We start from the raw sequence: 26,334 nt of genomic DNA, 5'->3' as shown, positions 1-26,334 counted from the left end.
GTATTTTGAATAACTTCATTATTTTTAAATTTATAAAGACCCATTGTGTGCTCAAGCATATGACCTATCCTGAAGAATGTTCCATGAGCACTAGAGAAGAATGTATAACCTTGTGCCTTGGGGTGCAATGACCTATTTTTGTCTGTTAGTCTAATTCATTTATCAAGTTATATAACTTCTCTATTTCCTTGTTGATCTTCTGTCTTGTTGTTCTATCTATAGAGGACAGTGTTCTATTGAAGTCTCCTACTATTATTGTTGAAGCATCTATTAGTTTTCCCTTCATTTTGCCAAGGTTTGTCTTATGTACTTTGGAACACCTTGATTGGGAGTCAAAATATTTATGAATGTTATATCTTCTTCGTTAATTGACCCTTTAATTATTATATAGTGTCCTTCTTTGTCTCTTACAATGTCTTTACATTTAAAGTGTATTTTGTCCAATATTAGTATAGCTAATCCTGCTTTCTTTTGATTGAACCTTGCATTGTACATCTTTTTCCATCCTTTCATTTTCAATCTATTTGTATTCTTGTATCTAAGATGAGTCTCTTGTAAGCAGTGTATAGCTGGATTATGATTCTTAATCCATTCTGCCAATCTGTATCTTTGAATTGGTAAATTCAGTTGGTTAACATTCAAAGTTATTATTGAAAAGATGTTTCTTGATTCCACCATCTTATCATTTTAATTTTATTTGTCAGATCTATATATTCTTTTCCCCCTTTCTCTTTGTATTATTTAAATTACCCTTAGTGGTACTCTTTAGTTCTGTACCCTCCTCCAGGCCTCCCTCTTCTGTCTTTTTTTTCTCAGCTGGCAGAACTCCTTTTAGTATTTCTTGTAGGGCTGGTCTCTTGTTGAAAAATTGTTTCAGGACTCCTTTGTCTGTGAAAACTTTAATCTCCCTCTGAATTTTTAAGGACAGGTTGGGTGGAAACAGAATTATTTGCTGGAAGTCCTTCTCTTTCAGGATCTTGAATATATAATACCACTGCCTTCTCATCTCCAGAGTGCTAATTGAGTAGTCTGAACTCAGTCTTATTTGATTTCCCTTGTATGTAGTAGATTGTTTTTTTCTTGCTGCTTTCAGGATTTTCTGCTTCTCTTCAACATTTGACAGATTAAATAGTATGTGCCTTGGGGAAGGCCTATTTAGATTTATTCTGTTTGGAGTTCTTTGGGCTTCTTTGACTTGTATATTGATGTCCTTTATGAGGATTGGAAAGTTTTCCCCCAATTATCCTCAACTACTCTTCCTAGCCATTTACTCCTCTCTTCTCCTTCTGGTATACCAATGATTCTTATATTTCCACAGTTTGTTTTGCCTATCGTTTTCCTGAGTTCCCATTCAATATTTTTCCATCTTTTTTGCCATTTGCTGTTTTGAGTCTTTGAAGTCAATTTTCCTGTCCTCTGTTTCACTTACTATTTCTTCTGTCTCTTCAAATCTGGTGTTCTGTGCCTCTAGTATGTTGTTTATTTGGTCAACAGAGTCCTTAATCTCTGTGATTTCCTCTATTTTTCTGTTTATTCTTTCAAATTCCTCTTTGTGCTCTTTTACTGTCTTCTTAATCTCCCTTATGTTATTTGCTATCCTACTTATTTTATTAAATAGAGTTGTATGAACATCTTTGATTAGTTGTTCCAATGTCTGTGTCTCTTCTGGTGTTTTAATTTGGTCATTAGGCAGGCTATATCTGTCTACATTGTGATATGCTTAGTGATCTTCTGCTGTCTTCATCACATGTAGTTATCTTGATTGATTTACTTTGGGAGTTGATTTCTTTCAGTAGGCTAAGGCCTTTCCTTTGTGGGATGGTTGCACATTAGGGAGCAGGGCATGAGGTGGAGTACTCAGTATGGTGATTTGTTTCAGGGCAGGTATTGGTGCAGGTTGGGGATGTTATGCTGATGCTTGTGAATGTGGGTGCCCAGTGACCAGGGAGGATGTAGCTATGTGGGTGTACCAGTCTGTGAGGATGTAAGCTTGGTATGCACTGGTCTAAGGGAAGAGACCCTTTGTGTGCATACATAGAGCTGTCGCAGCAGGTTGCCATTATACCTTCATGGATTGGCAGCAGATGTGACCCAGCTCTGCAGGTTGCCCCTTTCTCAGAGCTGGGAAGTGAGGCTGAGGGCTGTATTCATATGCGGTTCTAGGACTGCTGTAAAGTGTGGTTACAAGAGCTGAATGAATACTGGGGGCCTGTGCTCATGGGTGGGCCTGGGTGTGCCATAAATAGATATGCTGAGTTTAGGGAGTGCAGGGTGAGGCTGTGCGACACTATAGGTGGTGGGCAGGGGAGCTTAGTGCCTGCAACCTTTAGTATTGGCAACAGCCTGCAGGGAATAGGGAGTAGAAGGTAGTGCTTGGAAGGCATGCAGGAGAAGTGGGTTGGGTCGTACTTGGGGTGGGGGTGTGAGGCAGGTACATGCACTGGTGGCTACTGGAGTGTGGGTGCCTGGACCATTGGAAATGGGGAGAGATTATGGGATTCAGGTGCATGGGGTGTGGGGTGAGTCACCAGTCATGGGGCTGTACTCGTGAGAGTAGTGTGGTGAAGGAATGCAGCCTGGCTTACTTCCTAGTCCTTAGTTCCTGTCAATGCACTCCTGCAGGCTCCGTGGCTCCATGCCTCCACACCAGTCTCCAGCCTTCTGCTTCTCAGTTCCTTGGCTTCTGCAACCAGGGCTGCCACCTGTGATGCAGAAGGCTCTCCCAGGTCAGCTGCACTCCTAAATTGCCACCTCAGTCACCCTCCTGTCCCCTTCTCTAACTTTTCCATGGAGCAGGGCTAATCTCGAACTACTCTAGTTGGCAATCTTCCCAGAAGTTCTTCTTTTCTTTTTAATCAAAAGTGCAATTTTAGCCAAGCATTGGTCCAAAGATGACTGTAGGGATGAATAAGGCATCATTCCATATTTCTCTTTTTAAATTTTCTTCCACTGACTTTAAATATACTTACTCTAAATAAACCACAAAAGACCTCCCAGCACTTTCTTACCAAAATCCAGCCAACTGTCCCAGTCCCTCTGCAGGCCAAGATATGGAAGTTTGTAGTATCATGGAAAACATTCAATCTGGGAAATAGAAGAAAGTCCAAAATGGTCATGTTTACTAGGTTGTGACTGATATTTGACACTCTCTGAATCAGTGCTCCCTTCTTCCCTGACAGTGTGTTAAGACCTTCATTCTTTTTAAGGTTGAAAGTCCATTTAATGTCCTGAAACCAGACTTTACTAAGCAGTGCCATAGAGAATGGAGAAAATTTCCCAGGAGAAATCCCATGTAAGCAGAATCTTACTCAACATGCAACACAAACAGAAAACAGTTTTCTAGAAATTCTCTACTATTTGTGCAGAGGAATCCATAGTTTGTACATTTTGGCACTGAGCAAGCTAACCCACAATGCTTTGACTCCTCCCTGGTATTATGCATTCTCTGTCCTGCCAGCTTCCCCTGTAAGTCCTGAGATGCCCTGAACCAGTTGAATTCTTTCGTCCTCCCTCTATTGCTTACCCAGAGATAAGTGCAATGAGATCCCTTCTACCTCTGGAGCCTTAGTCCTTTAGACCATGGTCCATGTCCCTCCAAGATGGATCAGTGAATTGAATTCAGAGGGCCACAAATATGGAGGGGAAAATATTACATTGTTACTTTCTTTAGCTTCTAACTGAAAGCCCTGATTTCCTTAAATTATGAATGCAGGCAACAAATTGCGGAAGTATTGCTAATACCTGTTACTTTGTCAGCAATGACAGACTGGGTTTAATGTTGCTGTCTTTTGATATTAGTTTTTCAGATACCCTGAACTAGGCTTGGGTAGAGAAGTATTTATTCATACATCAAAATATAGAAGGTAACCTTGAACCTTTAGAACCACTTAAGAATTTGTTTTGTGAGACTTCTGTAAGATTATTTTTATTCTAGCATTTTAATAAAACAGAAATAGTAATTTAGAACTATAATGGAAAAATTCTCAGAATTAGGTAACTATAAAATGTGCAACCTTTAAATCTTTAGACAACTCATAGAAGCTGTACATTAGTTAATTTACTGTAGGTTTCCTATATGTTCTGGTTATATTTAAGCATACCTATAACTATCATGTATCTAATATTTTTATAGCAATGGATAAATCAGTAGCTCCACCACAAAAATAACCACACTTTTGAAAATAAATAAATAAATATATATATATATATATATATTTTCTCTTCTAGACCTTGTTTTAATTTGTTAATACTGCCAGAAATGAGTTAGATTTTATAAAGGGAATTTATTAAATTACAAGTTTATAGTTTTAAGGCCATAAAAATGTCCAAACTAAGAAATCTAGAGAAAGATACCTTGACTCAAGAAAGGGCTGATAACGGGGTTTCTCTGTCAGCTGGAAAGGCACGTGGCAACTTCTGCTAGCTTTTTCTCCTGGCCTCTCATGAATGGCTTCCTTGGGGGTGTATTCCTTTTTATCTCCAAAGGCTATGTGGGCTCTGGAGCATTTTCCAAACTGGCTCTCTCTTAAAGGGCTCCAATAAGAGATCCATCTTGAATGGGTGGAGATGCATGTCCTTGGAAACCCCCTAATCAAAAGGTACCCTCCATAATTGGATGGGTCACATCTCCATGGAAATAACTTAGTCAAAAGGAACCCTCCCAACAATATTGAATGAGGATCAAAGAATATGGCTGTTCTGGGGTACACAACAATTTCAAACCAGTACAGACCTCTCTTCCAGTTCAGAGATTTTATACTACTTATGTTTTGGTTTAGCTTTCTGTGAGAGAGAAATTTATATTTTCATGACTAGTTGAATAGTCTTTCAAATGATAATTTAATTCCATGTTTGTTTGGTTTGAATTACATAGAGACATCTGCACTGATTCTTTATAATAGCTACTTTTCAAGATAATTAAATAGTAATAACTAAAGTTTCAGGGTAGTGACAGATGAATAAAACAAAAGAGTAGGACAAAAGCATAAGCCTTTTTGGATAAATTAAAATTAAAATATTAATTGAGTTTGCAGATTTTGACAAGAATATCTTAATAGTTTCTGTATTAGTATTGCCAGATAAAATATAGGGTACCTATTAAAATGGAATTTCAGATGAATAATAAAGAAGTTTAAAAATAAGCACTTTCCAAATATTGTGATGAGATATATGTATGCTAAACAATAATTTGTCATTTATCTCAAATTCAAATTTAACTGGGCATCCTGCATTAGGATTATACACTTATGATGAATATGAGTTCTAATGGTTATAATTATTAAAAAAGAAAATTCCTTAGCTGCTTACCATTTTCCACACTGCAGAGTTGTACTACTAGATATAAATATCTTTTCTGATAAGGAATATTGGAAAGTTCTCTGAATCAACAAACAGGATGTTTTAGGAGCCTCTGTTTGTGGTGGCATTTGGAGTTTCAAAAGGAGGATCCTAGAGGGTTGTTTTGGTTAGCTAAAGCTGCTGGAATGCGTTATACCAGAAATGGGTTGGCTTTCTCACAGAGTATTATAAGATTACAATTTGTTTTTACTGTTATAAGGTCATAAAAATGCATAAACTAAGGCTTTGACAAAAGGATACCTTCACTGAAGAAAGGCCAATAGAGTCTGGGGCTCCTGTCATATGGGACGGCACATGTCAATGTCTGGTGGATTTCTTTCCAAAATGTCTCTGGGCTTCTGTGTACCTCCTGGGGCATTTCTGCCTCTGAGCACTCTCCAAAATGTCTCCCCCTTAAAGGACTCAAGCAAGTAGATTAAGACCTACTTTTGAAGCCCCAAAGAAACAACCCACTCAAATATCCCCACCCAACTATAGACCTGCCTGGACAGGGTTGGATTGGAAGAACATGAGCTTTTCTGTGGTACATAACAGATTCAAACCACCATGTTTCACTCTCTAGACCTCCAAAAGACATGTCCTTTCCATGTACAAAATACATTCATTCTGTCACAATATACAAATATCTTAAACCATTTCAATAGTGAAGCTGAAATACAAAGTCAAAAACAGTACCAAATCTCATCAAAATCAGCTACAAACATGGTCTCTCCTAAGACAAAATTCTTCTCTGGTGGTGGAACTGTGAAACTCAGAACATATTAACTGCTTTCAATATAAAGGAGAACAGTTATGGGATAAGCATGCCCATTTCCATAGAGAGAAATGGGAAGGAAAATAAGGTTCAAAGTCCCCAAACCTGCAGGTAATACTCCATTGAATTTAAAAGTCTGAGAGTCATTTGTAGAATTATGTCTTATTTTCAGGGCTGTAGAGAGTGGTGTCCCACCATCTCCAAGTGCTTATGCAGCAACCCTGCTCTCTCTAAACACTGGGGTGAAGGTTTCCCATATCTAAGCATTGAGGAGACAATGTTGTTCTTGGCCCCAACCTCTTCAAGAATCAGGGTGGCACTTGGACTCTCTGCCATCTCTGGGGCACATGCTCAACCTGTTCAGAAGAGTGTGGTGGTGGCCAGTCTCTCCCAATCCCTGGGAATGTGCACCACTCTCTCTGAATCCTGTAGCTGCAAAGCTCTTCCTGAACAATGGTGTGGAAGACTGTCTTTCTGTAAACACTGGGGCAAACTCACCATTTCCATGTGTATGGGTGGGTCTACTTTTCTAGCCTGAAATGTCTTAACTATAGACCTTGGCTTCCATAGTTCTGCCTTTGAAGTAATTTTTCCTTCAATTTATTCCTTTTATGTTCATTTCAGTCTAGACTGGCAATGGTTCCATTTATACACATCCCCAACACTCTTGTAGGTTTTCCATGCAATATACAGGGATCACAACCATCAGCCCCTGTAACTTTCCACAAATCTGCCCTGGATAACTCCATTTCCAATTCTAGATTATATTGAGGTGACTAATTGTTTCTGTGTTTGTTTAAATCCTCATGTGGGGCACTATTCTCTGGTGATTTCTTTTCCTAAGCTTAGAATATTTCAAACTATCAATTTCTGGTTTCTTTGTGCCCAAGATTTCAGTTCTCAGCTTATCCCTTTCCTCTCACATTTTACTCTAAGCTGCAAGGAGAATCTAGGTTGTTTTCTCCATATTTAGTCTAGAAATCTACTCAGTTAAGTATTTCACCTCATTGCTTTCATGTTCTACCTTCCATCAAACAGCAGGACTCAATTTTGCCAAATTCTCTGCCACTCCACAGAGCTCTGGAGTTGAAGAAGGAAATCACCTCCAGGGGAGCTTTGTGAAACAGGAAACCAGGAGAGAAAGCTGGCAGACTTTGTCACGTGTCCTGCCAGCTGGGAGAGAAACCCCAAACTTCACTGGCCTGTTTTGAGTGTAATTAACCTCTTGTTGGTGCCTTAATTTGGACACTTTCATAGCCTTGACTTAATTTGCACATTTCATAGCCTTAGAACTCTAAACTTGCAATGCAACTTAATAAATTTTCCCTTTTTAAAAGCTGTTCCATTTCTGGTATATTGCATTCCGGCAACTTGCAAACTAGAACAGGTCTCATAGGAAGTATCTTTAGAGTCCATATTTTTACCAATATACTCTTGAAAGCATTTAGGTCTTTTTGACAGCTGTTCTAGTTTGCTGGCTGCCAGAATGCAATATACCAGAAACAGAATGACTTTTAAAAAGGGGAATTTAATAAGTTCCTAGTTTACAGTTCTAAGGCTGAGAAAATGTCCCAATTAAAACAAGTCTATAGAAATGTCCATTCAAAGGTATCCATCCAGGGAAAGATACCTTGGTTCAAGAAGGCCGAGGAAGTTCAGGGTTTCTCTCCCAAGTGAGAAGGCACATGGCAAACACAGTCAGGGCTTCTTTCTCAGCTGGAATGGCACATGGCAAACACAGTCAGGGCTTCTTTCTCAGCTGGAATGGCACATGGCAAACACAGTCAGGGCTTCTTTCTCAGCTGGAATGGCACATGGCAAACACAGCATCATCTCCTAGCTTTCTCTCCTGGCTTATGGTTTCATGAAGCTCCCCAGGAGGCATTTTCCTTCTTCATCTCCAAAGATTGCTGGCTCATGGACTCTGTGCTTCTTGGTGCTGCAGCATTCTCTTCTCTCTCCTAGTCTACTTCATTCTTCAAAATGTTTCCTCTTTTATAGGACTCCAGGCATTTATCAAAGACCCACCCAAATGGGTGGAGACATGTTGTCACCTAATCCAGTTTAATAACCACTCTTGATTAAATCACATCTCCAGGGCGATGGTCTAATTACAGTTTCAAATATTCAATACTGAATAGGGATTAGAAGAAATGGCTGCCTTTACAAAATGGGATTAGGATTAAAACATGGCTTTTCTAGGGTACATACATCATTTCAAACCAGCACAGATGGCTCCTCACAATTCTTTCAGAATCTTTTCCATATCTATTTTAAAAGCCATTCCAACAGGTTTTGTATTTGAAAGCTCAGCAGTACCCCATTCTCAGTATCAAAATCTGTTTCAGTTTGCTAAACTGCCATAATGTAATATACCAGAAATGGGTTGACTTTTTCAAAGGGGATTTATTAGGTTACAAATTTATAGGTCTAAGGCTATAAAAATGTCCAAGCTGAGGTGTCAACAAGAGGATACCATCACTGAAGAAAGACTGATGGCATCTGGGGTGTCTCTGTCACATGGAAAATGCTGGCCTTTCTCTCCAAATGTCTCTAGGCTTTTTTGTGTTCTTGTTTGTTCTTCCTGGGGAATTTCTGCCTCTGAGCTCTCTCCAAAATACCTCTCCCTTAAAAGACACCAGCAAGTGGATTAAGACCAACTTTGAATGGGTGGGGTAACAGCTCTATGTAAATAATCTAATCAAAATATCCCTCCCAACAAATTGGTCTGCCCTCACAAAACTAGATTAAAAGAATATAGGCTTTTATGTGGTATATAACAGATTCAAACCAGCATAAAGGTGTGCAGCTACTTCAAAATTTTTCTAGTTTTGTTCATATAGAGCAAGGACAACTCAATATATTTCATGGTCTAGATTCTGAGCTATCTTGAATAAGGACATTCATTCTTCCATGTAAAATAATAATTGGACTACTCAAATCTGTAAATTTACTTCTAAAAATAGCAGTGTTAAAAATTTCTACATCTATTTTCACTGCTTCTTAAAATATTTTTTTCTGCACATTTCCTTTGTAAATCAACGAATCCATAGAGATATTTTTTTAAAATCTCTTGGTATATAGGGTTTCCTGGAGTGAAAAATCAATGTATCATAGTGATTAAGTGGAAGGAAACTTGAGCCACATTGGCTGGGCTTAAATTTAACTTCAAAGTTTGTTAGTTGTGTGAATGTGGGAAAATTCCTTAAGCTTTCTGTGTTTCAGATTTCTTATCTTACCCCAAAATATTTGTGTAAAAATTAAGTAATATTTATAGAATAGTGTCAACATTCTATATGCTGGACACATCAGACTAATATTACTTTCTATTTTAATTGTTTTGTGTTGAAAAACATGGCCTATACAATTTCTCCTTTGCAAAATTTATTGGGGCTTTTTGTGTGGACTCTACTCATGCTTAGTACAAGTCCATATAGTAAATGAATATGATACTTATTGTATAGGTAAAAGTCATCACTTACTTTGTCTGACTTTATTAAACATAATATGTTAAAAGATAGCTGAGACTTTTATTTTCCCTGTGAAATGGGAAACAAATTAGCTGGTAAAAATGATGGGAAACTTGAGTAATGGCAAACATACGCAATTTCCACTGTTTTAATGGAAAAAGAGTGTGTTAGGGATATGTAATGAATTATTGGACAGACTGGCCCCCCTCAGATTGGAGACCATTAATATGTAGAAGAAACAGTATGCATATTGTTGTTTTCTCCAATGGTCATCAGTGATTCCGTAGGAAATGTGAGAGTTGGGGGATGCTAGAATGAGAAATCAAAAAGGCTGCTATTTAGGGCAGCTGAAGTGATGGAGAGGTAGGAAAGTAGGCTCAATCTCTGGGCAGATTGGAGGTTACAATGAAATTGAAGAGCAGCTACTGGGGAGAGAAAAAGGCATGGTGTTTTCGGTTTGGGATGTTATGTGGAAGTCCTTTGGGTGAGGAGGAAGCAACCAGAAAGGACACTTTGTTAGCTCAAAAGACCAGGAGGATGAAAGGGGAAATTGAGGGTCATGGAGGGGCCCAGGGCTTACCTAGCCTAGGTTGCTACAAAGGTGGAGGATGGAGGAAGAGGATCACATGAGGGTCACAGCTCTTGCTTTTATTGTGACCTAGAGGGGACCAGTAGAGCTTTCCCACAGATCCTGGGAATAGAAGCTTCAAACTATATAGCACAAACAGAAGGAGCTGCAAGGACATTTGGAGAAGCTAAAGGCAGCTTCTTTTCATCCAAGCTATATGTAGATACAGAACTTGCTAGTAAATTATGCATGCAAAAAGGCAAGAGGTTATTTGAAAAAGCATTGACAAGGGTTGTTGGGAGATAAATCTCTCCTTCATAGTCTTTTTTGGTAGCTTCTGTCTTTGCTTCAGTCTTAACTGTTTCCCTAGTTTCAAATCCTTGGCCATTCCTTCTTGGTACCTTAATGTTTTATCTTTCAGATCTCACATGCAGATCATTCCAATTCTTTATCTTTAGCCTTGATTTCTCCCTTAAAATAAAACCCCCCAGGTAAAGATGACAATTTGAACCCATGCATTGATTCTCCTCTTTCCTAAAACTACATTAAAGTGAGAGTAAAAAAAATAAACAGAATAAAAGCATAAAGTAATATGAAGTGGGACCATCACAAATCAGAGATTATAAATTCTTTCCTTTTTATTTATTTAATCGTCACATTTGATAATTCTTTTCTTTTTTTGTGAAAAATAACATATATAAAAAGTAGATTTCAAAGCACATCACAACAGCTAGTTGTAGACCAAATTTCAGTGTTTCTTATGGGTTACAATTCCACCATTTTAGGTTTTTACTTCTAGCTGCTCTAAGATACTGGAGACTAAAAGAAATATCAATATAATGATTCAGCAATTATACTCATTTATTAAACCCTGCCTTCTGTATACAACTCTACCATCACCTTTGAACTTTCTCTCACTCTTTAGGGGTTTTTTGGCTATGACCATTCTAACTTTTTCATGTTGAAGAAGCTGTTGATAATATGGGTTAGGGGGTTGGAGCTAGTTGATGTTCTGGAGAGGCTGGCCCCTCTAGGTTTCAGGACTTATCTGGTCCAGGGACCCACATGGAGGTTATAGTTATCTGGAAAGCTACCCTTGTGCATGGAAGCTTTGTAGAATCTTATATAATGCCCTAGGTGTTTTTTAGGATTGGCAGGAATGGTTTTGGTTAGGGTTTGGTAAGTTATGGTATTTAGCAATGTCTAACTGAAACTTGCTTAAGAATGACCTCCAGACTAGCCTCTCAACTCTGAATTCTCTCAGCCACTGATACTTTATTTTTTACACTTCTTTTCCCCTTTTGGTCAGGATGCCATTGTTGATCTCACAACGCCAGGGCCAGGTTCATCCCTGGGGGTCATCTCACAGGCTGCCAGGGAAATTTTCATCCCTAGATGTCATGTCCCACGTAGGGAAGAGGATAGTGATTTCACTTGCAGAGGTGGGCTTAAGAGAGAATATGGCCACATCTGAACAACAAAAGACATCCTCTGGAAGTAATTGTTAGGCTTACCTACAGGTAGGCTAAGCATCTCTGCTATATACATAAGCTTCACAAGAGCAAGCCTCAAGATCAAGGGCTTGACTTATTGATTTGGTGTCTCTAATGTTGATGCAGTATCAGAGGCTTCCCTGGTGGTAAAGTTTAATAGTTCAATATATTTCTCTCATCCCTCAAGGGACTTTGCCAATCCTTTTTGATTATCTGCTTAATATACTCTGGGTTGTATCCAGGCATTACATTAAGCTAAATCATAAATTCTTGAAACATGGAAACTGGGAAATGAGCATTAATTGATAAAGTAAAGCTAATGGCATCCCAGATTTGAATACCTGCAAGGAAGGGGCAGTAACTGAAGAGTCACAAAAACACAAACACAAAAAATGAAAAAACCTACAAGAGACTAAGTGTAAACTTCTCATTAGCAGCAATTAGAATGTTGGGGGATATAGAGGAGGAAGACTTACAATGTTGTAAGTAAAAATAATTTTGAGTCTAGAATTATAGTCTTAGTCAAACTTTCATTCAAATGAGAATTAAAATAGAATAATTTTTCCTTATGCAGTAAATGAAAAATTTAAGTATGACCAAGCTATTTGAGTGTGTATTCCAGGAAAACAATGGCAAAAAACAATAAAGGAGAAGATAGTGGAAACGAGAAATGGTGAATTAATTCAGGCATCAAATGAAAAGAAATTATGGTATGACATCAGAAAACTTGGTGAAAATTAGAATGGTTCAGTGGGCTCTAAGAATAATGTCTTCAAGAATGATATGCATTGTTAAGAACTAGACAGAATAAGTAGAAAGCTATTTAGGATGTTTTGAAGAAAGTATATGTTAATTCTCTCAAAAAGAAAAAAAGGAGACAATCCCCTTCAAAATTATATATGAAAATTATGTTTCAAATATGAAGTAAACCATTATGAGGCATGATTTGACCTTGAAAGATAGTTCTTTTTATCTTGATGCTAGGAATATTCTCCTTTGGGTGGCAGAGAGGTGGTTTTGGAACCAAGAAGAAATTGTACCATGATTGTACTTCTTGGTAATGAAAAATATCTACATATTTGTAATAATTTAAACATTTTACTGGCTTTCAACTTAAAATTAATCTATAGGAAATGAATGGGAGATACTTGGAATAGAAAACAATGTGAATTTTTTTTGGATTGAGAATGTGAAAAAATGAATTTATACTGACAGAAGGTATGAGAAAGAGATGGAAGAGTACAAGTTCTAGTAACTGTTGGGAAAATAAAACAAACCTACCCAAAAAGACAATCATACCTCCCTAACAATATCATAGGGAAAACACAGTTATTGATGAGTAAACTCAAGAGATTTATGTTCTTGTGAAGGTAGCATGGAAATGTCTACAAAGTCTGGACAGAATTCATGCAAATTTATACTGAGAAGTAGAAAAGAAAATGCTTGAAAGTTTTCATCCCTTTAAGAGACAAGAGAACTTTGTTAGGCATGGAGTCATTAAGGAATCCACACAGGACAACGAGTCAAAGCTTAACAGATTTACTGAAGTGAGGAAGCAGGAAGAATGTAGGTAGGAGAGGTAAAGGGAGAAAGCAAGTGGAGCCTGAAAATGGCTCCCACCTGGGGAACTAGTGAAAGGAGAAATAAAATGGCTCTGGTTCTTTGTTCTGGGGGTTGTGTTTTAAAGGTACAGTGGTGTTGGGAGGGGAGGGTACCTATTAGGTGGTATGTTGTCCCTTGATTGGATGGGGGCTTGTTAACTGATGATTTGATTAATTGCTGGGGTTCTGGCACATTGCTCTGTCTCTCAAACATCAGGCTCTGCAAAAGAAGCTGAGGGAAAGAAGCTGAGAGAAAGAAGCTGAGAGAAAGAAATTGAGAGCCCTATGGGTTATGGAGTTCATTTTATATGTAAAGTTCCTTTCCTGAGACCTGACAAACTTATCTTGTGATTTTCTCTTATATAACTTGTGGTGAGATAATTTGGGGAGTATGTGTTCACAATGCCAAGAATCAGAAATCCCAAAACCTGGAACTGTAAGCCCAAAAGGGCCTGTCTCTAATCAGGTCCATTTTATTTCTAAGGAGAAACCCAAAGAGGGTGGGAAAGTAGTCTTTAAAGAGAAAGCTCTTTAGTAGTCAAGGAAGGAAAAATCAGTCTACCCTTACAATTGGAAAACTTGATCACTTTACCCTTATTTAAAATGAGTAGTCAAAAATCATAGTTCATGGATGATGGAAAAATACATTGAAATTTAAATATATAATATAATGCTATATGTTACAAAGACACAGACACTAAAACTAATGGCATAACTAAAAAAATAAGGAGGGGTATTGAGAGTAGTTTAAAATAAATCCTCATCATAGCTGAAAATCAATAGAAATTATCTAAATGTGATAAACTAAGAAATAGCTACATAAGCATATTATTTAGCAGTGTGAAGATAACCTACAAAGGAACTTAACACAAGAATTCTGAAAGGTGATAAATTTTATGAGCATAATTGAGGTGGGGAAAGATGAAGCTGTTTATTATGATGACTTCTGATTTAGAATTTTTAGAAATGTAATATGAAATGTGGTCATTTAAAAAAGGAAACATTTGAAAAATTTAAAAGCTAAAGCTACTTAGTGTAACCAAAAAGCTAGGGGATGATTATGATTACTGAATGATTAGATATTCCTTTTTTAACTTTTTGGTGTATTAGAATAGACAGAGGGAAATACCTGAAATTCCTGAACTTTAATCCATCTGCCTTGATTTCTGATAATGATGTACAGCCCTTATCTGGTGCCCTTCTGATTGCCTCGTCACCCCTACCACCTTTATCTGCCCCCCCCCCCTTTTTTTAACTTTGACATTTTATAATCCCTGTGTCAGTGGAGGAACTTGAATAAACCCAGAATTAACCATTGACTTGATCTTGTGATGATTAGCTTAGTTCTAGATTAGCCCCATCCCTTTGCATTTGTAAATTGTTTCTGCTTATACTTGTATTGAACGGCTAACTCTATCTTCCCTTATTTCTGCTTATACTTGGTTTTGAAATAGTAATGACTTCATTTCCCCTTGACTGAATCTATAGAAACTCCTTGGACTTGGGAGACAAATTTTTCAGCTGATAGGCCGTCTGATCTCCTGCTTTGCTCAAGCAATAAACTTTCAGTCTTTGAAAGCCATGGATTGGCTTTTATGGACATCGGGCAAAGAAACCCCTGATGCTTTTGTTCTGTATCATTGGTGTAACAAGTGAAAAGACAAATATATTATGTCTTTAAACTTTCATTTTTCAATTAATTAAAAATCTCTATAACTCCTGAGAGGGATTTTAGTGACTCTTAAATGAATATGCACTTAGATCCTATGTTATTTGTGTTATATATCTTAATGATCACTAAAGTACTCATTGATATTCTGAACTACAAGGTATTTTTTTAAAAAAATACTTATTAATTAAAAAATAAAGAAACAAAATAAAACAACATACATAATCAGTAATTCACAATATTATCATAGTTGCATATTCATCATTTCTTAGAACATTTGCATTAATTCAGAAAAAGAAATAAAAAGACAATAGAAAAAGAAATGAGACGAACACAGGAAAGAAAAAAAAAAGAGTATACCTACCATACCCCTTACCCCTTGCTTTCATTGATCACTAGCATTTCAAACTAAATTTATTTTAGCGTTTGTTCCCCCTATTATTTATTTTTATTCCATATGTTCTACTCCTTTGTTGACAAGGTAGATAAAAGGAGCATCAGACACAAGGTTTGCACAATCACAGTCACATTGTGACAGCTGTATCATTATTCAATCATCCTGAAGAAACATGGCTACTGGAACACAGCTCTACCTTTTCAGGCAGTTCCCTCCAGCCTCTCCATTACATCTTGAATAACAAGATGATATCTACTTGATGCATAAGAATAACCTCCAGAATAACCTCTCGACTCTGTTTGGAATCTCTCAGCCATTGACACTTTGTCTCATTTCCCTCTTCCCCCTTTTGGTCGAGAAGATTTTCTCAATCCCTTGGTGCTAAGTCTCAGCTCATTCTAGGGTTTTTTCAATCCCTTGATGCTGAGTCTCTGCTCATTCCAAGATCTCTGTCCCACATTACCAGGAAGGTCCAGACCCCTGGGAGTCATGTCCCACATAGAGAGGGGTAGGGTGGTGAGACTGCTCATTGTTTTGGCTGGAGAGAGAGGTCACATCTGAGCAATAAAAGAGGTTCTCTTGGGGGTGACTCTTAGGCCTAAATTTTAAGTAGACTTGACCTATCCTTTTTGGGGTTAAGTTTCATATGAACAAACCCCAAGACTGGGGGCTCTGCCTATGGCTTTTGTTGTCCACACTGCTTGTGAGAATATCAAGAATCCAACTTGGGGAAGTTGATTTCTCCCCGTTCTCACCACTCCCTGAAGGGGGCTTTGCAGATACTTTTCCACTCATTGATCGACTCACTCTGGGATTCATTGGGACATCACTCTGGACAATCCAGCAAGATCTCATGTCCTACCTGAGATTCCAAGTACTTATGGCATTCAATCAAACTATCTACATAAGTTATATTAGGAAATGCACTAGTCAAAATATAAATTTTGAAGCTAATAAACATTTTTTGCCTTAGTCTCACACAGAAGGTGACATTTTAAAATATTAATTACCATCTATTTTCAGTACCCTGCAATAATGGCATTCCTTTGTTTTTCCTCATGCAAAAACATTTTTAAAATTGTACCTTGTGAATACAAGGTACTTTTGTATGGTAATAAAGTTTCAAAATTACATTACCTGCAGTGCAGTTTTTTGGTGTTGCAGTACTGGGAAAAGTTGGCCCAGACAAAATTCTGATGATGTATATCTGTGTTGTATATGTATAATCTTCTGAATTGTGACAATGATAGTTTATATGGAGAAAGGATGAAATTTGAGTTATTTCTGTTCTTTTACGTGAGGCAGACACTGAAAACAAACAAAAACAAAAAGAATGAGTAAAGAGAAATTTCAGTTGACATATTTTCAAGCTGATGAAAAATGAAGTTATCGCCTGTGCTTACAGAGAGTAAAAGTGTGTTGTTCTGTCCAAGGTTACTATAAATAATCTACATATGTCTTCTCTCTTCCTTCTTCCTCTATCTCTGTATCCATCCATCCAGTACAGGTCACACACTTTTATCCTTCTAGTTACCATAAAAAAAATCTATTCCTACAGTTGATGTTGAGGAACATTTTTTAAGAGCAATAATGTATTCTACTATCTGTGCCTCTTTTTAATGCAAAATTTCAAGTAGTTTATCAATGCCTGACTGTGTCAGACACCCTGTTTAACAATTATAACACAGAAAAATTGTCTGGCTCAGTCTCTTAAGAAACCAATGGGGAAAATAGCTAATGATTTTCAGGAAATTGTAGCTGGTTTTAGCAAGCAGCTGTATCTTCCTCCCCATCCCAAATTCATCCTACATCTATGATTCTAGTATTTCCTGGCATTTTGTTGTCAACCAACTGTATTTTTCAGAGGAGACAACTTTGGACAAGATTTAATTAATATAATAAACATGAGAGCCTACTCTAGGAAAGCAGCGCTTTTTAAATCCCTGTGCTGAAAAGAAGTATGTACATTTAATCTTTGCTCTCAAATCATTAATACTCCTCAGGTAGTAAGACATATGTTTAACTGTAATGAAGTATAGAATGTAATCAATTTTGGAATAAAAGGAATGATTTAGTGCTGCAGATGCAAGGATTTTTGAGAAGTGAGTCAGGGCTGTCATGAGGGATTTGGGGAAACTTTCTTGGGAAGATAGCACTTGGCAGAGCCTTTATGAATACAAATGGGAGTCAGTGGGTGAGGGAGATGGTCTGGCAGAAGAAATGCTATATAAATGAAGGCATAAGTAAAAGGAAATGAATGGGTTTCAGGAAGTGATCACTCTACTTTCTAGCTGTAGGTAGGAGCATGAATGAATAAGAAGCAAGAACTGATCAATAAGTGAAAGTGAGCTTGTAAAGAGCCATAAAGTCCAGCAACTTGGACTTTTTTTTTTTTTTAACTATGCAATAGAAAATGACTTCAGGTTTTTGAATAGTAGAGTGACACAATAGGAAGGGAAAAGGACAGTGGTGGAGAACCAGTGGAAGAGCAGAGACTAAAATAATAAATATTTGACGTTCTACTAATTTTACTTCTCTTTGCTTTCTTCCTTAATCCATGCCAGGAAAACAGATTTGAAAGCTGTGGTGTGGGTGCATGGGTGGTTCAATGGTAGAATGCTTGCCTTCCATGCAGGAGACCCGGGTTTGATTCCTGAGCATGTATGCCCCGCCCCCGCCCCCTCCAAAAAAAGTTGTGGTATATTCAGTTTGACCCGACTTATCTGTATTTAAAATATGCCAATAGAGACAGAAGAAGAGCATAATCAGTATTGCTGTCTACACATGCTTAGTGTCATCTGAGTTTACTTCGGTGTTGTCTGTTCTCCTTTGAACATCATTGCAGTTGAGACCAGCCTGGCCAACATATAATGTTCCTCCTTGCCTACTTATTTACTTGTTTCAGTAAAACCATATCCTTTTACTTCCCTATCATTTTGCCTGGTAAGGCTTTGAAAGAATCCTAGAAAAAAACACAATTGGTTCTGTACCCAACTCAGTAAACAAAGAGTTAAGAATTAATCTTTGTTTTGTACAGTCAGAAAAGCATACAAATACTTAAAATGGGGATTGGCAGGTTTTTATTTCCCTAATTCACATATTAATTTTTAAGGACAATTAGCATGTGAATCCATTATTTATTTTTTTATTGCATTAACATTATTCTTTGCAAAGAAGATGAGAAAGAGAATCAGGAATTGCATTTTATTAAAACTGCTCACAATTACACTGGTGACTAACTGATTTTTGATTAAGGATCTGCCAGTATTCTATTATCAGCAGTTAGGACTGGCTCGTAAAACCCTACTAGATTAAAACTTGACAAATAAGATTTCAGGTCAGAAGCACTTTTCGAGAAACATTAGTTACTTTAAACTGATTATTTTGGTATATATCTTCAAAGTGGTAGCTCGAATAGGATCACCAAGCAGGGAATTGAATGCTTTTTCATTTTTAAAGAAGTGCCATTAAAAGTAGTAATTTTCCAGATGGTTTTTTATTTTCTTTGCGTCTAAGTTGTTGCTTTCTGTGAAAATACTTTGTGGCTCAACATTTGCTTTGTAGATTATTAATAAGCTCTGAAAGTTTGGCATAAAAATGAAACCACATTTCCTTGAAAGTTATTATTGAATTTCTATTTTCTTCAAAAAAAATTAAGGCATGTGATAAATTATGATGGTTTCATGGTGCTAATTAAAATATCTCTAATAAAGACAAGTTGAGCAAGATAGTTTAAAAGGTATTTCTGTTACATAGTATCTTTGTTTTCCTATTTTAAAGGTGTTCTTAAAATTTACTTGGATACATTCAATTTGAAATTTAAGTTTAGCTTATGACATCTTTATCCCCCCAGATCTATTTATTTAAACTTTGAGTAATATCAGGACAAATAAATCCTTCATGCTAATAAAACTTATAAAATAAATTTTTACATGCTGTGAAAGTTAAGGATATTTGCTAATATGCTCTATTATCGTATAATAAATGATCTTTGTCTAATAAACAATCAAACAATGTTTGATTTTTAAAAATTATCAGGGAAAGTATTAAGTTTATGTTGTACAAATGAGGAGATTGAGACCAAAAACATTAAGTGATTGTGTCAACATCACACCAAGAGTAAGTAAGTGATTGAGCCTCAGAGTCAAATCTTTAGATACCTGGCTCAAATATTCTTTTTATGAGAAATACTGCCACTTGTTACTAAATCTAATTTAAAGTGTAATATGGTAGAATATAACGGGCACTGCTTTTTTGGAGAAAAAGCTGGAATTAATTATTAAAGCAATTATGAGATATAGCATGCTCTGATAACATGAACCCTGAGAGCCATTATAGCAAGACTTCAGTGTACCCAGGAGAATAGCAAAACATAATGGTGAACTTAAATAGGCAAAATTATTGACATTGTAAGATTTAGTTGGAGCTATAATGTATATTTGGAAACTTTTTTTTTTTTGGTATGCTGTAGGGCAGGGTTGCATTTTATTCTTTTTCCATGTGAGTATCTCATTATTTCAGCACCAGTTGTTGAATTTTTGTTGTTTGTTTGTTTGTGTGGGGGGAAGTGCATGGGCCAGGAATTGAACTCGGGTCTCCCGCATGGCAAGTGAGAATTCTACCTCTGAGCTACCTTTGTACCCCCCCAATAGATACATTTTTGAAAATATATTTGAATCAATTTGGTATCATAAATTTTGTCCTCCATCTTTCCCTCCCTTCCCATTTTGGCCCAGGGCCAGTCCTACAAATATTGTCATTCTTAACAAATATTATTTAAATCTGAAAGTTAGAACAGTTTAAATGAATGGGATATAAAATTACAAAGGATCAAAAACTAAATAAGCATTTAATGAATGAATAAATAAGTTAATAATGCTATTGAAAGGTACAGATATGTTATATTTGTATGAAAACATTTCACTGGGAAGAAATCAATGGTATCTTTCAGTGCTTTCAAATTCTGTTCAGCAGTGGCTTTTGTATTTCTTCTTTGCCACCTCCTCATGCATTGCCTCAATGTAATTGTAACTGATCTTTTTAGAACACTTCATATCTCTTTTTAAAAACCTCATTAGCCTTAAATTTGGTTTCAATTTCTGTCACACATGTCCCTTTCACTAAAGAAACTTCTGTTTCGTGTTTCTAGGTATCACATCAACCTATAAAAGAAATTTTAGTGTATTTCAAGTATTGCTTGTGTAACAGTTAAATTCTAGACTCTCACAAGTTTTAAAGACAGAAAGAATTTCTTATGATTTTAAAAATATGGTGGTGACATGCTCTTAACATTTGGATAGAAAAAATTAGTTACTTATTGTTTGTTTATTTAAGTTCGTTGAATCTTAAAAGCAGAGACTAGGTAGAAGGAAATAAGCCTCTTTTTGTTATATAAGTTAGTCCTTCTGTTAGCTGAGAGAGAAGGCTATTAGATTCAGGAAGCTGATAAGATATAACTTGAACAAAAGACCTGTAGTACTTATAGTATCATTACTAGGGAATTAAGCTGTAACCTTCCACAGTCTTTTTCACTGAACAATTTGAAAATGCAACTGGGCCACAAAAAGAGACTTGTGCTGCCAAATTTACAGAAGATTTTTGGACTAGGAATAAACTACAGAAGGGATATGATTGCAAAAACAATTACAGCAAAAGTTGTAAAAATATAATCAAGTGTAAAGATTTAAAAAATAATTTCTTAGAAACCTATTTTAATATTTAGAATTAAAAATATTATTTCATATCTTAATTATATAAAGATAAATATGTAAGTTATATACATGTGTTATTTGTATATCTTTAAAGGATTAATTGTTCTTCAATGGTACCTATTTCTGTCAGTAATAATTTTTTTAAAAGGAAAGAAAAGCAGATTTTAAGCACAGATATTCTACAGGTTTTGAAAAATACTTAAAATTATATTTCCATCACCCAGATCCATATAGAACAAAAACATTACCCCAAAGCTTCCCCCATAGAACCCTTATGTAGACAACCCCTCTTCCTAATCCATAACCCTAAACAGCCACTGATATTTTCTATACCTGTAGTTCTACATCTCTAGAATATCATACAAATGAAATCATACAGCACATGGTCTTTTGAATCTGGCTTCATTTATTAAGCATAATGCATCTGATACTGATCCATACAATTATGAGTTTCAGCCATTTTTTCTTATTATTACTAAATAGTATTTCGTTATATGGTTGTATTACAGTTTCCTTATTCATTTGTTGCTGAAGAATATTGAGTGGTTTCCAGTTTATGGCAATTAGAAATAAAGCTGCTATAAACAATTATGTGATGATTCTAAAGAGTCTTCTAATGGGCCTTTAGGGTTATGTGCCAGTTTGAAAGGATTTATATGTCCTAGAAAAGCCATGTTTTAATCCTAATCCATCTCATGGAGGCAACCCTTTCTTTTAATCCCTGTTCAGTTCTGTAGATTGGAAACTTAATTAGATTATTCCATGGAGATGTGACTCACCCAATTGTGGGTATTAACCTTGGATTAGAGGAAGATGTGACTCCACCCATTCAGGTAGGTCTTGATTAATTTACTGGAATCCTTTAAAGGAGGAAGCATATTGGAGAAAGCTTGAGAATGACGAGAGCCACAAGAACCATGAGAGCCCATGCAGCCAGAGACTTTTGGAACTGAAAAAAGGAGAGCATCCCTGGGGGAACTTCATGAAACAAGAGGCCTGGAGAGACAGCTAACAGACATCACCATGGTCGCCATGTGCCTTTCCCGTTAAGAGAGAAACCCTAAACTTCATCGGCCTTTCTTGAATGAAAGTAACCTCTTGTTAGTGTCTTAATTTGGACATTTTTATAGAGTTGCTTTAATTGGGACATTTTCATGGCCTTAAAACTGTAAATTAGTAACTTAATAAATTCCTGTTTTTAAAAGCCATTCCATTTCTAGTGTTTTGCATTTGGACAGCTAGCAAACTAGAAAGATTATCTCACTGTGGTTTTAATTTGCATTTCCTAATGAATGATTTTGAGCACCTTTCATAGACTTACTTATTATCCATATATCTTTTTCCTTGAAGAATTGGTTGAAATATTTTGTCCATTAAAAAAATAGAGTTGTTTATTCACTTTAATTTTTTTATTGTCCAATTTGAGAGATATTTATACATCTTTTAGATGTAATTCTTTTGTTAAGATATGTGGCTTCTCTTTTCATTCTCTTTCGAAGACTGAAAGTTTTAGATTTGATGTAGTCCAATTTATCAATCATTTCATTTGTTAATTGTGTTTTTAGTGTCAAATCTAATAACTCTGCCAATCCCCACAGTCTCTACACTCAACAGGAGGAACATCATTTATTGAAAGGAGGAAAATGAAAAATTTGATATTTTTCTCATAGAAGTTTTATAGATTTTTATTTTACATTTAGTGCTATGATTAATTTGACTTAATTTCTGTAAAAGTATGAGGTATGGATCAAGTTTCTTTTTTAAATTTCTTAATTTACATATAAAAGTCCAATTTTGCCAGCATTATTTGTTTAAAAGGCTTCATCAAATTGCCTTTGAATATTTGTGAAAAGTCAATTTTCTTTACACACGGGTAGTTTTATTTTGGATTCTCATCCTGGGTCATTGCTCTGTTTGTCTATTATAATAACAATACCACCTGTGTCAATTACTGAAGTTTGATAGTATATCTTGAAATTAGACAGTGCTAGACATACATCCAACTTAGTTCTCTTTCAATGCTATTTTAGCTATTCCAGATACTTTGTATTTCATTATGCATTTTTGAATCAGCTTATAAATTTCCTTTAACAAATCGCTGGGCTTTTGATTGGATTTGAGCTCTTTACCATATTGAGGCTTCCAATCTAGGAATACTGTACATTTTCCCATGTATTTCGGTCTCTTAATTTTCTTCACCAGTGTGTTTTCTATAAAGAAACTGCATATTTTATTATATTTATACCGAAGTCTTTCTTTTTTGTGTGCTGTTTAAATGCTCCTCAGACTTTGAATTCCAACTGTTCATTGCTAGAAAATTGAAATATGATTTTTTTTTCTTTCTGCATAGGCAGGCACCGGGGATCAAACCCAGGTCTCTGGCATGGCAGGTTAGAACTCTGCCTACTGAGCCACCATGGCCCACCTGAAATACAATGTATTTTTGTACATTGAACTTGTATACTATGACCTGGATAAAATCACTTATCAATTTTAAGAGATTTATTATAGATTCCTTGTGATTTTCTAAACTAGTCATGCCATCTGGAAATAAAGAAGGTTTTATTTCTTTTTCCTTTCCATTCTTTGTACTTGGACTTCTTTTTCTTACCTTTCCCTGGTTGGTTTCAAAACCACCCCACATATTTTGTTAATTGTCTTAATAGAACCATCCTTTGATACCTAAATATGTATTAATTAAATATTGCTGCAAAATTTATTACCATAAAATTTGGTGGCTTGAAAAAACAAATGTTTATTATCTTATAGCTCACATGGATCGGGAATTTGAGTGACTCAGTTGAGTTGTTTTAGCTCAGGATCTCCCATGAGCTTGCAAAGTCAAAATTTTTGCTAGTGCAGCCGTCATTTCAGAACTGTTGATGGAGGATCTGCTTTTAACATGACTTACTCACATAGCTATTGTCAAGAAGCCTCAATTTCATGGTTCTCTCCATGGAACTGCTTGAGTGTTCTAACAATATGACATCTGGTTTTCTGAGAGAGAGAGCAAATATGAAGCTGCCAAGTATTTTATAATCTAAACTCCACAGCCATACACATGACTTCTGCTATATTCTGCTTGTTAAAAATGTGTGTCTAAAAGGGTAGTGTATGAAGGTTAATTTCAAGTGTCCACTTGGTTAATTTATGGTGTCCAGTCATTTGGTCAAGCAAGCACTGGCCTGATTGTACTGTGAGGGTATTTTGTAGATGGATTTACATTGTTAGTTTCATTACATCTATGGCTAACTGCATCTACAATTGACGAAGGAGATTGGCCTCAGTAATGAGGGTAGTCTCTTCTTCAAAATGAGCTAGTTAGATGCCTTACAGAACTGAGGATTTCAGATGTCAGAAAGAAGAATTTCTACCTCTTGTTCAGTCAGCCAGCTTCTCTTGGGGAATAAAACTTCACATTCATCAGAGCTTCCAGCCTACAACCTACCCTACAGAATCTGGACTTGCCAATCCCCACAGTCTCTACACTCAATAGGAGGGATGCCACCTATTAAAAGGAGGAGAATCAAATAATTTGACAGCATATTTTTAAACCAACAGAGTAACCTTTCTTTTTCATCCAATATAAACATTTTAATGGTATAAATTTCCTCTCAAGCACTTCTTTAGCGTCACCTGAATTTTGATGAGTTTATTCTCATTTTCATGCACTTTGAAATAGTTTCTCATTTACTCTGAGTTCATCTTTGTCCTATGGATTATTTAGAATTATATTGTTTAATTTTCAAACTTTTTGGAATTTCAAGATATCTTTCTATTGCTTATTTCCAGTTTAATTCTGTTATGTTCTGAGAATATATTTCATATTGCTTTCTATTCTTGTACACGTGTTTTATATAGCTTCTCGGCCTTTTGGCTAAGATCAAGTGTAATATCTGTTCTTCTCAATTTAATATCTGATACGTCCTCTATCCGAGGACAATATATTAAATGGATTTTTGGAATTAGGAGATGGAATAGGAGCTTGCTCTGTCCACTCCACGCATCGACTGGGTATTGCAGTACTTCCAGGAATGGTGCACCCCCCTCGGGGGAACAATAAATGTATAAAAAGTTAAAAAAAATAATTGTTTTATGCTCAGAATGTGGTTTATGTTGTTGAATGTCCCATGTGTATATGAAAAGAACCATATTCTGTTGTTGGATGAAGTGTTCTGTAATTATCAATTAGAGGATGTTGGATGGTAGTGTTTTCTGTATTTTTGTCTATTTTCCATATACTTGTCCCCTCAGTATCTGTGATATAAATCTGGAAGTCATTGTCTATATGTGTGTATTTTTGTCTATACCTCCTTTCATGTGTGTTAGTTTTTTGCTTCATGGAGTTTGAAGCTTTGTTGTTAGGTGCATGCATTTAGAATTCTTATTTCTTCTTGGTGAATTGACCCTTTGTTATTATGTTATGACCCTCTGGTTCTCTAGTAATTTTCCTTGTTCTGATGTCCATTTTTCTGACATTTATATAGCCATTCCAACTTTCTTTTTATGTTTGCTTACTGAAACTTTACCATATTTTTGCTTGTTATCTTTATATGGACATCTTTTGCTATTAGTTTTTAAAAAAATTTTCATCTATATGAATTATATTTATCTACTTCTAAAATAAATTCTATGTTTCTGGACAAAGTATATATTCAAATTTTGGTTTGTTTTCAGGTAATCTGATAATCTTTGGATTTGTGTGTCTTGACCATTTAAATTAAATATAATTATTAATATAGATAGATTTATCTATACCATTTCATTTTCTTTTTAAATTTTCGCATCTATTTTTTGCCCCTTTTCTCCTTTCCTGTCTTTTTTCAATGTGCAAACATTTTTAGCATTTCAGTGTTTCTGCTGAGTTTTATTTAATATATCTTTATATTTTTTCAGATATTTCTCTATAGGTTTGTAATATACATTCTAATGTTTCACAGCCTTGTGGAGTTAATTTTTCACTTTCAAACCTTGCAACTAAATAGTTCCTTGTGCCGCTTTGAAAGGGTTATGTACTATTGAAAAGCCATGTTTAAGTCCTGACCCATCTTGCAGAGGCAGCCATTTCTTTTAATCCCTTCTCAGTACTATAGGTTGGAAACTTCATTAGATTTTCCCTACAGAGATGTGACTCACCCAATTATTGTGTATTAACCTTGATTAGAGGGAGATATGAGTCCCTCCATTCCAGGTGGGTCTTGATTAGTTTACTGGAATCCTTTAAAAGAGGGAGCATTTTGGAAAAAGCTTCAGAGCCAAGAGAACCATGAGAGCCTATGCAGTCAGAGCTCTTTGGAGGAGAAGGAGTACACC

The 26,334-nt window shown here is 36.0% G+C and overlaps 1 non-coding gene across 1 annotated transcript; it reads left to right on the top strand.

Annotated features, from left to right (window-relative positions):
- Nucleotides 1–24,878: 24,878 nt before the first annotated feature.
- On the top strand, nt 24,879–25,069 carry LOC143689322 (U2 spliceosomal RNA). The gene has a single exon (XR_013178763.1). It is a non-coding gene; the product is annotated as a U2 spliceosomal RNA (small nuclear RNA).
- The last annotated feature ends 1,265 nt before the right edge of the window (nt 25,070–26,334 follow it).

The sequence above is a fragment of the Tamandua tetradactyla genome, chromosome 6, assembly GCF_023851605.1.
Source record: "Tamandua tetradactyla isolate mTamTet1 chromosome 6, mTamTet1.pri, whole genome shotgun sequence".
NCBI lineage: Eukaryota > Metazoa > Chordata > Mammalia > Pilosa > Myrmecophagidae > Tamandua > Tamandua tetradactyla.
The sequence above is the reverse complement of the archived record's forward strand: the minus strand, read 5'-3'. Positions and strand labels throughout refer to the sequence as shown.